Source organism: Phyllostomus discolor, chromosome 1 (assembly GCF_004126475.2).
Source record: "Phyllostomus discolor isolate MPI-MPIP mPhyDis1 chromosome 1, mPhyDis1.pri.v3, whole genome shotgun sequence".
In the NCBI taxonomy this organism is placed as follows: Eukaryota; Metazoa; Chordata; class Mammalia; order Chiroptera; family Phyllostomidae; genus Phyllostomus; species Phyllostomus discolor.
The window spans coordinates 133485471-133497327 of NC_040903.2; the positions used below are offsets into that span (position 1 = coordinate 133485471).

Consider the following 11857-nt stretch of genomic DNA (forward strand, 5'->3'; position numbering starts at 1 on the left):
GGATGGTGGGCCCAGGTCTGTTAAAACACATGGAGCTGGGGCAGGGAGAGTCCAACCCGGACACCGATGTTTTCTACCTCTCCATCTCAGACCTCAGGACCTCTTCAGGAAGCCACAGAAGTTTGACCTGTATTTCAGGAATCAGCAGCCTCTGCCGAAGGAATCTGGGTGAGTGGGCAAGAGGAGCGGAGCTAAGCCCCCAGACTGGCCAGAGTGCCTCAGGAAGCCCTGGGAGTGGTCTCCCCGGCTAGCCTCATATCGTTCTTCTTCTCCATCGCTTCCCCATAAGCCTCACTGGGCCGCAAAGCGAGCCTTAGGCCATTGTGGGCAGGAGGGTTGAGGGGCAGGCACATCAGCCCCAGGAGGGGGGACGGGCTGGGGGGGTGGGTGGGGGGAGGAGGCCAGGGGAAAATAGGGGCTGAGCTTTGGAACATGTAGCTATGCTAAAAAGTAAAGAAATGTACAGTGACTGATGTGGTCATGCCCAGAACACAAGAGCCAGTTTTAAAAGGTTTCCCACTGGCCAAATCGAGTTAATGATAATGGATTATAATCCACTGAATAAAATAGGTACGGGGCCTAAAAGCAATGACACACCAATGTCAATAAACACTAAGGACTAGATCTTGGTCTCTAAATACCGTTCTCCATCAAAGAAAACCAGGACTCTTTGGAAACCTGCCTAGCCTCACTTCTTTGGGTTGTCATTTTCCCATGGGGGCTCCACGTACGTGTAAAAATCTGTATGTTTTTCTCCCATTAATGTGTTTCAGGTCCTTTTAATTCCCAGGCCCCGTTGGAGACCCTAAGAGGGTGAGAAAGGGAAGTTTTGACTGCCTACCCCAACCCGCTTGACCCAGGACGAAGCAATGGATGAACAGAAGGTATGTAAGAAAAACGAGGTCCTTTCCCTTGCTCTGACGTCTGTACAATGATCACATTCTCCTACGGTGAAGGGGTGGAGGGGGAGGCTAGGTCGGAGGCTAATTCTGTGGACCAGAGGATCCTCTCCCTGAGATCAGGGACTGTATACTTTTACTTAGGGGTTTCAAGCAAATGCTGTTGAGAGACATCACTGATGAAGCTGATCAAGGGAGTGTTCCCAATTCCGTAATTTCTCTGCAGGAAGGACCAGTGTTACTAATCTGATCTGGACTCAAGAAGGAGTGCCGTGACCAGCGCGGGGGGGGGGGGGGGGGGGGGGCTGGGGAGGTACCTGAGTGGGGGCCACGGGAGATTAGAAGGACACAACACAGACGCTTTAAGGCAAAGCGGGGCCAGGTGGGACATCGTCCTCTGATGGGGAGACAATGAGCCCTGAACAATGGTTTCTCGCGTTTATTTTATAGGGGTTGGTTAGACAGAGCTCAAGGACGTTTTGCAATTTAGGGACACGCTGCAGGAACAGATTGTCCCGTCCCCAGGCTATCTAACTGATATATGTGTTTTTTCTGCAAAAGTTCCAGCGCATACAGCTGAAGCTTGCGACTATGTATTTCATTCTCAACCCTCAGCAGGTTCTGGCTGTGTCAGCTGCTGGCTTGATCCGCCCTGCCAGGTGCAAGCAAGTCAGTGCGGCTTTGTTTAGTACTCCACTTTGGCTATGACGCCAGCCTTCACCGTCTCCGGGGGGGAGAACCTGGGAAACCTGCCGGAAGCGCTGTCTTCTCCTTTTGATTAAAGCCTGAGATCAAGAAATTGACTCACTAAGCATATTAAAAGCTCGTTACACAGCCCTGCACTAGGAAGCGATCAACAGAACAGCCAAGAATCCCCGGTCGCGGGGAATTCAACACTCCCGTGGGTAAAATTAGAAAACTGAAGTCGATGTGTTATGTCAAAATCAAGCGTTTCTCAAACTTCATTGTGCATAGCAGCGATTTCCATTTTCGCTTTCGTGACCGTGGTGACTGTACTTGACATTCTTTGTAAAAACTTAATCCTTACCGTGTTTCTCTCCGCCTTACCACTCCGTGACTTACACCACCGGTGAGAGCCACAAGGACTTTTAAAACTGACATACACCCGGCTATTCAGTCCTGGGCACTGATGGTCTTCTCAAGGGGCCCGGTGGAAACAGTGACCAACAATCAGCACCCGGGGGCCACGATGCGTTGAAGAAAATCACGCTTACACCCCTATTTTCGTTCTTCCCCCAACTCCTCCCGTTGGAGTCTCAACGAGCAAAGTCCTCAAGAGACCGCTGGCCAAACACACGTGCACGGGGAAAAAGACAAATGGGAAGCAGAGGCCCCAGTTCCCCCCGGTTCGCGCAGAAAAGGAAAAGAAAAAAAAAAAGACCCGGGGGAAGGCCACTAAAGAGGATAAACAAAAAAAAAAGAAAAGCACCCAAACAGCAAGTAACGCCGGTAAGGATAAAAACTACCCGAGTCTGCCTGACATTGAACCTTCAGAAAGACCAGGGGAGAGCGCGAACGCAGTCCCCCACTACCACAAATTATGCAGTCGAGTTTCCCACATTTGGGGAATCGCAGGGGTCAGCACATCCGGAGTGCAATGGATAAGCCTCGCCCTGGGAAAACCACCTTCGTGATCATGGTATCTTCCCTGCCAGGTAAGTATGAGTTGCTTTGCTCGCCTCCCTGCGAACCCTCACGCTCGCCTCCCTTTACACCCGAGGTAACCTTTCTCACGCCGCCTCCGCACCCTCGCCACCTGAGCGTCCCCCACCCTAAATCTGCCCACCGTGAGAACAACCTCGGCTGCGTTTGAGTCTCGGGGACGCGGGTCGCAGAGGCGCAGGCGGAGCGCGACCGCAGGCTCTGCGCCCCTGCTCATCTGCATACGCCACGCCCTCGTCCTGACGCCCCGTGGTCCTGTCTTCCGCCGGAGCCCGACTCACGGGGACAGCGGTTGTGGCTCTTCTAGTTAAAGCAAAGGTTAGTTTGCAATTTATAGTTAGGTTGAGGAGTGCCATCTTTCTTACCTTTTTTCTAAAGTTTTTCGCAGTGGGAAAGTCAAAGTTTGGGGCTTATGGTTTGTCTTCTTTCTATGAGTTTATTTTTGTCTGTATTCAGAGAGGGAGAGAAACAAACACCCACCGGTTGCCTCTCACACGCCCCTAACTGGGGACCTGGCCTGCAACCCGGAATGAACCCGCGACCTTTCTAGTCCCCACACCAGGCATGGATGTTTACTTTTTCTTGGGCTGCCTTTGTGGTCTGGAAGAGGTTAGGGCAGGTTTGCTTGACCTCTAGGCTTCTCTAGGTATGACTCATTGACTGTTCTTAAGGGGAAAAAGTAAATGCACTAGTATATGCAGTATGCTACCCTTTGTCTAGGAAAAAAATGTGAAAAATAGAAAAAAAAAAACCCAAACAACACAACCAAAATGACTAAAAGCAAGTACGTTGACTGTAAGCAAGCATCTTCAAGTCTAAGGACAAGAACTGCCGACAAATACTGAACTGTCCCATAGTGGGGGTCGTTTTTCATAGCTACATGACTGTAACAATTCTGACAATGCTGTGCGTATTGCAGGATTGACTGAACGGGTAAACGGATGTTGGGACTCAAGTATGGAATGGGAGGGCAAGGAGGAACCACGAGGTGTTAAGTTGCAAACTGGAATTGGAGATATCGGTAGGGCCCTGCTCATTATTTTTAATAGGTATAGGTATGTGTAAGGAGTACATGTATTTCCTAGCTCTAGCCCCTGAAGGGGCCTAGAAGTGAAGACACCCAGTAACAATAAGCATACCCAGTACCCTGTTCTTCCTTTCCAAACGCCATTCCCCAATAAAAGACCCAGGCTCTTTGGAGAAATGGACAATTTTCAAGAAGTCACCTTCCCTGTGTGAGCCTGGAACATCTTGTGCCAGAGAATAAGGAAATGCTCCAAAAATTGTACGAACATCTCAAAAGGTAGCTAAACTTCAAGGGGCTTTCATGGGCTCAACCTGACAGCATTGAATATCAAAAGAAATAAAAACAGTTATGGATTATAAACAACTGAATAACAACCACGAGTTCATATTAATTGTACATAAGGGAAGGAGGGAAAGTTCTTCCTTACCGTAGACCGCCAACTAATAAATGTACAATGAATGATGGGATTAGAAAATCAGGATTTGGTTAAAAACTATTGTGCACAAGTTTGATAAGTAGCTGAATACTTACACATTATCTGCACACAAATTGCTGAATAATTACACAGGGCACACCTGGTAAACACCTCCAGCGGCAGGAGGTTGCAGGGCTGGCTCCCGTGCACCCACCACATGTGCTGCTGCAGCACCCTCCCAGACTGACTCTGGACTTGCTTCGGCTAATGGAACATTATTATTAGGAAACGTGATGCAAGCAGAAGGTCGAAAAGCATTTTGTCATTGGGACTTGCTCTCACTTGCTGTCCTGCGACCACCCTGAGAAGAAGTCTAGGTTGGCCTGTCGGAGCCCGTTGGAGCAAGCCTGGGTTAGCCTGTTGATGGAGATGAACCATGTCAGCTGAGGTCCCTCAGACTGACCAGGCCCCAACTGACTGCAAGCCAACTGGCAGCAGTGTGAGTGATCCCACTGGAGACCCAAAGAACTGCCCAGCTGAGCCCAGCCAAAACTGCTGATCCAAAGAATTGTGAGCAAATAGAATGGTCGTTCTTTTAAAGATTTCATTTATTACTTTTAGAGAGGGGGAAGGGTGGGAGAGAAACATCAATGGGCTGCCTCTTACACCCCCTCCCACCCCCCCACCACCCCCCCCCGCCCACTCGGACCCACCCACAACCCAGGCATGTGCCCTGACTGGGAGCTGAACCGGTGACCTTGTGGTTTGCAGGACGACGGCCAACACACTGAGCTACACCCGTCAGCGCGAATAGTCATTATTTTAAATAACGTAAGTTTTACGGCCGTCTGTTACACAGCAATGGATAACTGATACGGCACCTTAACCAAGTAACCAGTGTTACCACCACTAATAATTGAACAGACGGACTTAATGCATAGCGCCAAAATGCGATGCCCAGAGAAGGGCACTCTATTAATTTTTAGGGCTGCCAAGTACAGGCATACCTCGTATTTTGCACCTCAATTTATTGTGCTTCACGGGTGTTGCATGTTTTAACAATAGACGGCAAGACCATCCACCAGCACGAAGATTATGACTCGCTTTTGTGATACTTGCTTTCTTACTGCAATGGAACCTGAGATATGTCTAAGGTATGCCTCTACCACAAACTGGGTAGCTGAAAACACCAGGTATTTTTATTCTCTCACAGTTCTGGAAGCTAGAAATCCACAGTCAAGGGTGTTGGGCAGGACCAAGCTCCCGCTAAGGCTCTGGGGTAGAATCTTTCCTTGCCTCTTCCGAGTTTCTAATGGTGACAGCCAGTCCCTGGCTTGTGGTCACATCACTCCAAGCTCTGCTTCTGTCATCACGTGGCGTTCTCCCCGAGAGTCTCTTTCTTTTACATGGCTTATTCTTCCTATAAGGATGACAGTCACATTGGATCAGGGCCTGCTCTGGCAGCCTCACCTAAACTTGATTGTATCTGCAAAGATCCTACTTCCGAGTAAGGTCACATTGTAGGCACCAGGGGTTAGAAATTCAAGATAGTTTTTTGGAGGGACACAAGTCAACCCCCAACAGTCACAAAATCATGCAGGTGGTCTTCGTTTCAAATATGCACACCTGGATGTGATTATGGAGAAACACAGGACAACCCCCAAGTTGAAGGATACTCTACAAAATAACTGGCCTGCAAACAACGACCTGGAAGTGATAGGGGCTTAAGACTTGGAAATTTTTAGCTTAAGGTAAATAGCCATAAATCTAACAAGTAATGTGTATGTTAAGCTTTTGTTTCAGGAACTACAGATAAGGCCCATCCTGGCACCTGAGAAAAAGCAGCCGACCTCCTGGGGCTCTGGCTAGAGATTACCGCCTGGAGACATCCGTGCAGGGAACAAGCAGGTGACTCCCCTCCCCCTGGGGGGGGGGGGGGGCAGCTAACTGCCCAGGACAGAAATGCAGCAGCTGCTCAATTTCAAAGCTCTCGCCGACCCTCGTTTTTTTTCCTCCCCCAACCCCCTTATAAAGATCTGGCCAGGAAAGAAAGGGGAAGATGGTTTGTTAGGGTATGAACCCGCCATCTTCTCGGATCGCCGGCCATCTGAATAAAGCGCCCATAAAAGATTCAATCGCTGTCATTGCTTATTGGATTTGGTAGTGACAGGCAGCCCGAACGCCGGTTGTCTTTTCCAGTTACATATTTTGGCTGACTCCGAGCCGGGACAGACTTGGGACTCTCCAGTACGCTGGGTGTTTGGCGGGGAGTCCCATCTGGCTGCCTGGACTGAGGGGCCCTGGGGGTTTTGGGGTCAGAGAATCCCAAGCAGCTGCCAAGTGATTTTACTTGGGGTTCTCACCCCCTTGCTCCCAGCACCTCTCGTCGCGCATCACACTGGATTGAATCGTTGCACCTTTCTGGTTCAGGTTGAAATCCCAGGTCACAATTTAGGTCATCTGTTCTGTTTGGGTTACGGTCTGTTTGGAGCTCCGTATGGTCCGAAAGGACATCTTTTCTGGTCCCGAAAGGCATCTGTCTGGTAATATGGCGGGGAGTGGGGGGAACCCTCCGTTCCGAAAAACAGCCCGCTGGGGTGGGGTTCTGGTAAATTGATCGACATATGAGCGTATATCGAAAGCGTATGTTGTTTTGTTGTAGTGCTGTTCTGTTTGTGTCCTGTATAACTTAGACTCAGGAGAGCGCTGGTCACCGAATGAGTCTTAAAGTACCGTATTATACTGTAACTAGAGTTGTTTTGTCAAAAATCAGGGAAGTGGGACAAATTGCCTTATCTAGAAGTTTTTGGGTTTACATGATAAAAATGCACGCAGAGTTAAAAAAAAAAAAAAAGGGAGAAAGAGCAAAATCAGTTAATGGCTCAGAGAAAAGAGAATATACACGTGAAGATAAAAGGTCAGAGGAGAGGGGCCAGGAAGATCTAGATATTATGACCGCTGCAGGCTGGTCAGAGTTCCTGCAGCCCAGGGAACCCACTCTATGAGTGAAATGGGAAAAGTGCACCTGAACTGGCGTCGCTGTCTTGAATTGGTCAAGGAACCAGATTCAGTGGAGGAAAAGCCCCTACCCGGGCAGGGCAATATCCTGTTTTGGAGACTTTCAGTGGGGGTAAGACCAGAAGGCCAGCCTACTAGATGTTATTTGGGCACATACTCTGTTTTCTACATTGGATCTGTTAAACTGGAAGAGCTCAACCCCTTCTTATGGACATAATCCTGCTAAAATGACTGATTTGGTCGCATCAGTTTTTTGCCACTTATCATCTAAACTGGGCAGACATAGGAGCCTTATTGAGTTCTTTGCTTCAGTAAGGGGGATGAGCAGAGGCTGGTGTTGGATAAGGCAAATGAAGAGGCTCGGAGGTTACACCAAGTAAACCCAGATGGGGCTCTGGGCCTTTCCAGGGCAATACCTGTAACTGAGCCCAACTGGGACCCCTACTGGGGATGCCCTTTCTCTCTTAGAGCATTATAAGAGACACCTCCTTGAGGGAATGGGGAAAGGCCATCCCCGAGCAGAAAAGTCTGAGTATGGTGCAGGCCGTTGCAGCGGAAGTCCACAGAGGACCCCTCCAACACCAGGAAACAGTTAAGGAGATTCTGGGCGTGGCAAGAGACTGCTCCATTTGAATTCCAAGCTTTGGGCTCACTGCTAATCCACTGTGTGAGGCTCTGAAGGGACCGGAATATAGCCCATTTAGAGTGGACAAAGGAGCGCACATCAGGCTTTTGAGTCCCTGAAAGTGCACCTGGCTTCAGCAACCAGCTTTGGGGCTTTCAAACCTACTGAAGCCCTTTCAATGAATGTGTGTGAGAAAAGGGCGTTGCCCTAGAATTCCTCACCCAAATGCTTGAGTGACATTGCAGTCCAATCGCATAATTGTCGAGGAAGTTAAATCACACTGTCCAGGGGTGGCCAGCCTGCTTGAGAGTGGCAGCCATCTGCGAGCTCTTGGGGGAAGCTGAAAAAGTTTGCCTTGGGGCAGACTAGCCAGTTATGTGTCACAGCAAGTGTTGAGCCTGCTGGAGCAAAAGGGAAATATGCGGCTGACTGCTGAAAGAATGGGCAGGTACCAAGCCCTTTCTTCTCGACAATCCCAACGTCTCCCTCAAAACTAAAAGTAAAGTAATTCCTGCCTTTCTTCTCCCAGACCCTGACTCGGCTGCACTAATACATGACTGCGCTGAAATAGCTGATGAAGTGTATTCTAGCAGAACTGATTTACAGGACCATCCTTTAGAAGAAGCAGACTGGACTCTCTGTACAGATGGAAGCAGTTATATGGACAAAGGAAGCAGAGAGGCTGGGTGTGCAGTTGTGACTCTTCAAGGAGTAGTGGAGGCCAAGGCCCTGCCACCAGGAACCTCTGCCCAGAAGGCTGAGCCGATCGCATTGACGAGGGCACTGGAATTATCACAGGAGAAAGAGTAAATGTGTACACCGACTCAAGGTATGCCTTTTTGATTTTGCATGCACATGGTTCGATCTGGAAAGAAAGAGGACTGTTAACCTCCAATAAAAAGGAAATTAAGCATGCAGCCGAAACTCTAAAGTTATTAGAGGCTGTCCAGGCACCTTTACAGGTGGCCGTCATGCACCGCCCGGGGCATCAAGGAGAGGGAACTGAAGTGGCTAGAGAAAGCAATCTGGCTGAACGGGCAACAAAAGAGGCTGCTAAAGGAATATTTATGATGCCATTAGTACTTGTTCTGGACTTGTCAAAATTTGACCCTGAATATTTGGCTGCAGACTTAGAAAAAGTTAAGGAATGGAGTTTTAATGAAGAAGGTCCTGATAGCCAATAGAAAAGAATAAGAAAGGAGCTATACTGTTTTCCTGAACATTTAGTAGAGCCAGTCATAAAGCATTTGCACTAGGCCACACACTGTGGAAAAGACTCATCAACCACCTATGTCAACTGTGGCTCACAGGTCCCGGAATTTCTAAAGAAATAAGGAAGGTAATTGCTAGATGTGTTGTATGCCAGAAGAACAGCCCCCAAACAGAACCCCACCAAAAAAAGAAGAAAGCAATATCGAGGACAGTGCCCATTTGAGGACTGGCAAATAGACTTTACCCAGATGCCAAGGCTCCGAGGGTGGAAATATTTGTTAACCTTTGTGGACGCCTTTTCAGGATGGGTAGAAGCCTATCCCACTAGAACAGAGAAATCTTCAGAAGTAGTAAAAGCATTATTGAAGGAAATAATCCCTCTCTTTGGTCTCCCTGACAGCATTCAGAGCAATAACGGACCTGCCTTTGTTTCAGAAATCACACAGAAGGTTGGTAAAATCTTAGGAATTAAGTGGAGACCCCAGGCTTCTGGAAAAGTAGGGAAAATGAACCACACCTTGAAGAAAAATATAGCCAAACTGTGTCAAGAAGCTCATCTTCATTGGGATCAAGCTTCACCTATTGCCCTGCTCAGGATAAGGGTGGCTCCTCGAAGTGGGATTCAGTTGAGTCCCTATGAAATTGTGTATGGGCGGCCATTTCAGCCTACAATAGGGGTAGGAGATATGTATGTAGATCAAGAAATGAAAGTAAAAAAATATGTGCAACATTTAAGTCAAACCCTAGCTGTAGCTAATGACTTTGCCTGTCTTAGGGACTTCTCTCCCATAGGTCCACTGCATTCGTTCAAATCAGGAGATAAGGTGCCACTCAAGGCCTGGAGGGCAGGATCCCCAGAAAATCAACTAGAAGAAAAGCGGACTGGACCTTGGGATATACTCCTCACCACCCGGACTGCAGTGAAGCTGGCAGGAATAAAACCCTGGACTCATCACACCAGGATAAAGAAAGCACCAGAGGAACAATGGATCGCTGAGCCTCAAGAAGACCTGAAAGTCATCTTTCGGAAAGTGACGTATGTTCTCTTCATTGCCTCCTGTTTAACCCCTTGTTATGGACAACTTATTCCATTCAAACGGGATGAAAACATCTGGGTATATTTGGCAAAAAATGTCCTGAATGTTTCTGACTTTTGACTTCTTGCAGGAGGAACTTATGTAGAACAAACTTTCACTTCATGTCTAATAGACATCGGTGCCCCTTTGGAAAGCCTTAGAAACTATACTGTGTTTAAGCATATTGAAAAGAAAATGACCTACTCTGACATTTATAATTGGGGACCGGTAGTAAATATAAAAGACAGGGAAATGTTTTCATTGAAAGTCGCTAATGTAGCCCCGGCTAGAGAATGTGTAATTTTTGTCAACTGCACTAAAAACTGTCTCGTGCTCTCAGCAGGTGTAAAAATGAATTGCACCACCACCACTGATGTATCTTATGCTTATGCCCATGTTAAGCTGCCAACAGGATGGTTCCTGATTTGTGGAATGACAGTCTATTCTTATTGTAACCGGAAAAGATACCGGGCGTTCGGGCTGCCTGTCACTACCAAATCCAATAAGCAACGACAGTGATTGAATCTTTGATAGGCGCTTTATTCAGATGGCCAGCGATCTGAGAAGATGGCGGGTTTATGCCCTAACAAACCATCTTGCTCTTTCTTTCCCAGCCAGATCTTTTAAGGGGGTTGGGGGAGGGCAAACAAGGTGTCAGGAAAGCCTTTGAAATTCAACAAGTTGCCTCCGAGGGGGAAGGGGGAAGGGTAGTCGCTTGCTTCTTCCTGGTACGGACCTCTCCAGACGAGGTAATCTCCAGCCAGTGCCCCAGGAGGTCAACTGCTGAATCTCAGGTGCCAGGATGGGCCTTATCTGTAGTTACTGAAACAAAAACTTAACATACACATTACTTGCTAGATTTATGACTATTTACCTTAAGCTAAATTTTCCCAAGTCTTAAACCCCTATCATTATGTTCCAGCAGACAGCTCTGGGGGACCGTGCTCTCTGGGAAGACTGACGGTGTTTATGCCTCAGAAACCCCACTTAACCCGGGTTCGACGGGACGTCTCCCGTACACCTGATTGCATCAGTGACTTACACTTCTTTAGCCCTGCTGAATACGTGTCTTTAACTATATTTGTAATGTCCACCATGGTAACTTATTTAATGTAGAAATGAGCAGATTAGCCTGCGCTGTGGCAAAAGCTTTGCCACTTTGCAAGCCATCAGTGCCATTAGTCAAGAACTAAGACAAGTCAGAAAAGCAGTACTAGGTGATTGTGCAGCTATAGACTGCCTTATTATAAGCATAATCATGGATGTGAAAAATTTAAAAGGGCTCTGCTGTTTTAACTGATAGTTCACAGCTCATAGAACAAAAAGTAGAGCAAGTAAATAATGTGATGTCTAATGTAAAACAGGGAGAAGGATTCTTTGGCATTGATTGGTCTAACCTAACCTCCTGGCTGCCCAGCATATCTGGTCTTCGAGAAGCTTTTATTGTTTTTATCCGTGTCATTTTCTTCAGTATCATAGCTTGTTGCTATATACAGTATGCCTGCCCCCTTATGTAAGTCCGCAGTTAAGTGTGTTCCTAAAACCCCCGCTGAACAATCCAGCACCCAGCAACAGGCACGGCAACAAAGTGAATACTTCCATAGGAAGCTGATCTCAGAGAAATGAGATAGCTTAATACTAACGGTGGGGAATGATAGGGGCTTAAGACTTGGGAAATTTTTAGCTTAAGGTAAATAGCATAAATCTAGCAAGTAATGTGCATGTTAAGCTTTTGTTTCAGAAACTACAGATAAGGCCCATCCTGGCACCTGAGAAAAAGCAGCCGACCTCCTGGGGCTCTGGCTAGAGATTACCGCCTGGAGACATCCGTGCAGGGAACAAGCAGGTGACTCCCCCTCCCCCTGGGGGGGGGGGCAGCTAACTGCCCAGGACAGAAATGCC

The 11857-nt window shown here is 47.8% G+C and overlaps 1 non-coding gene across 1 annotated transcript; it reads right to left on the reverse strand.

Moving 5' to 3' along the window:
- Positions 1-2420: 2420 nt before the first annotated feature.
- LOC114493751 lies at positions 2421-2583 on the reverse strand. The gene has a single exon (XR_003684349.1). It is a non-coding gene; the product is annotated as a U1 spliceosomal RNA (small nuclear RNA).
- Between the last annotated feature and the right edge of the window lie 9274 nt (positions 2584-11857).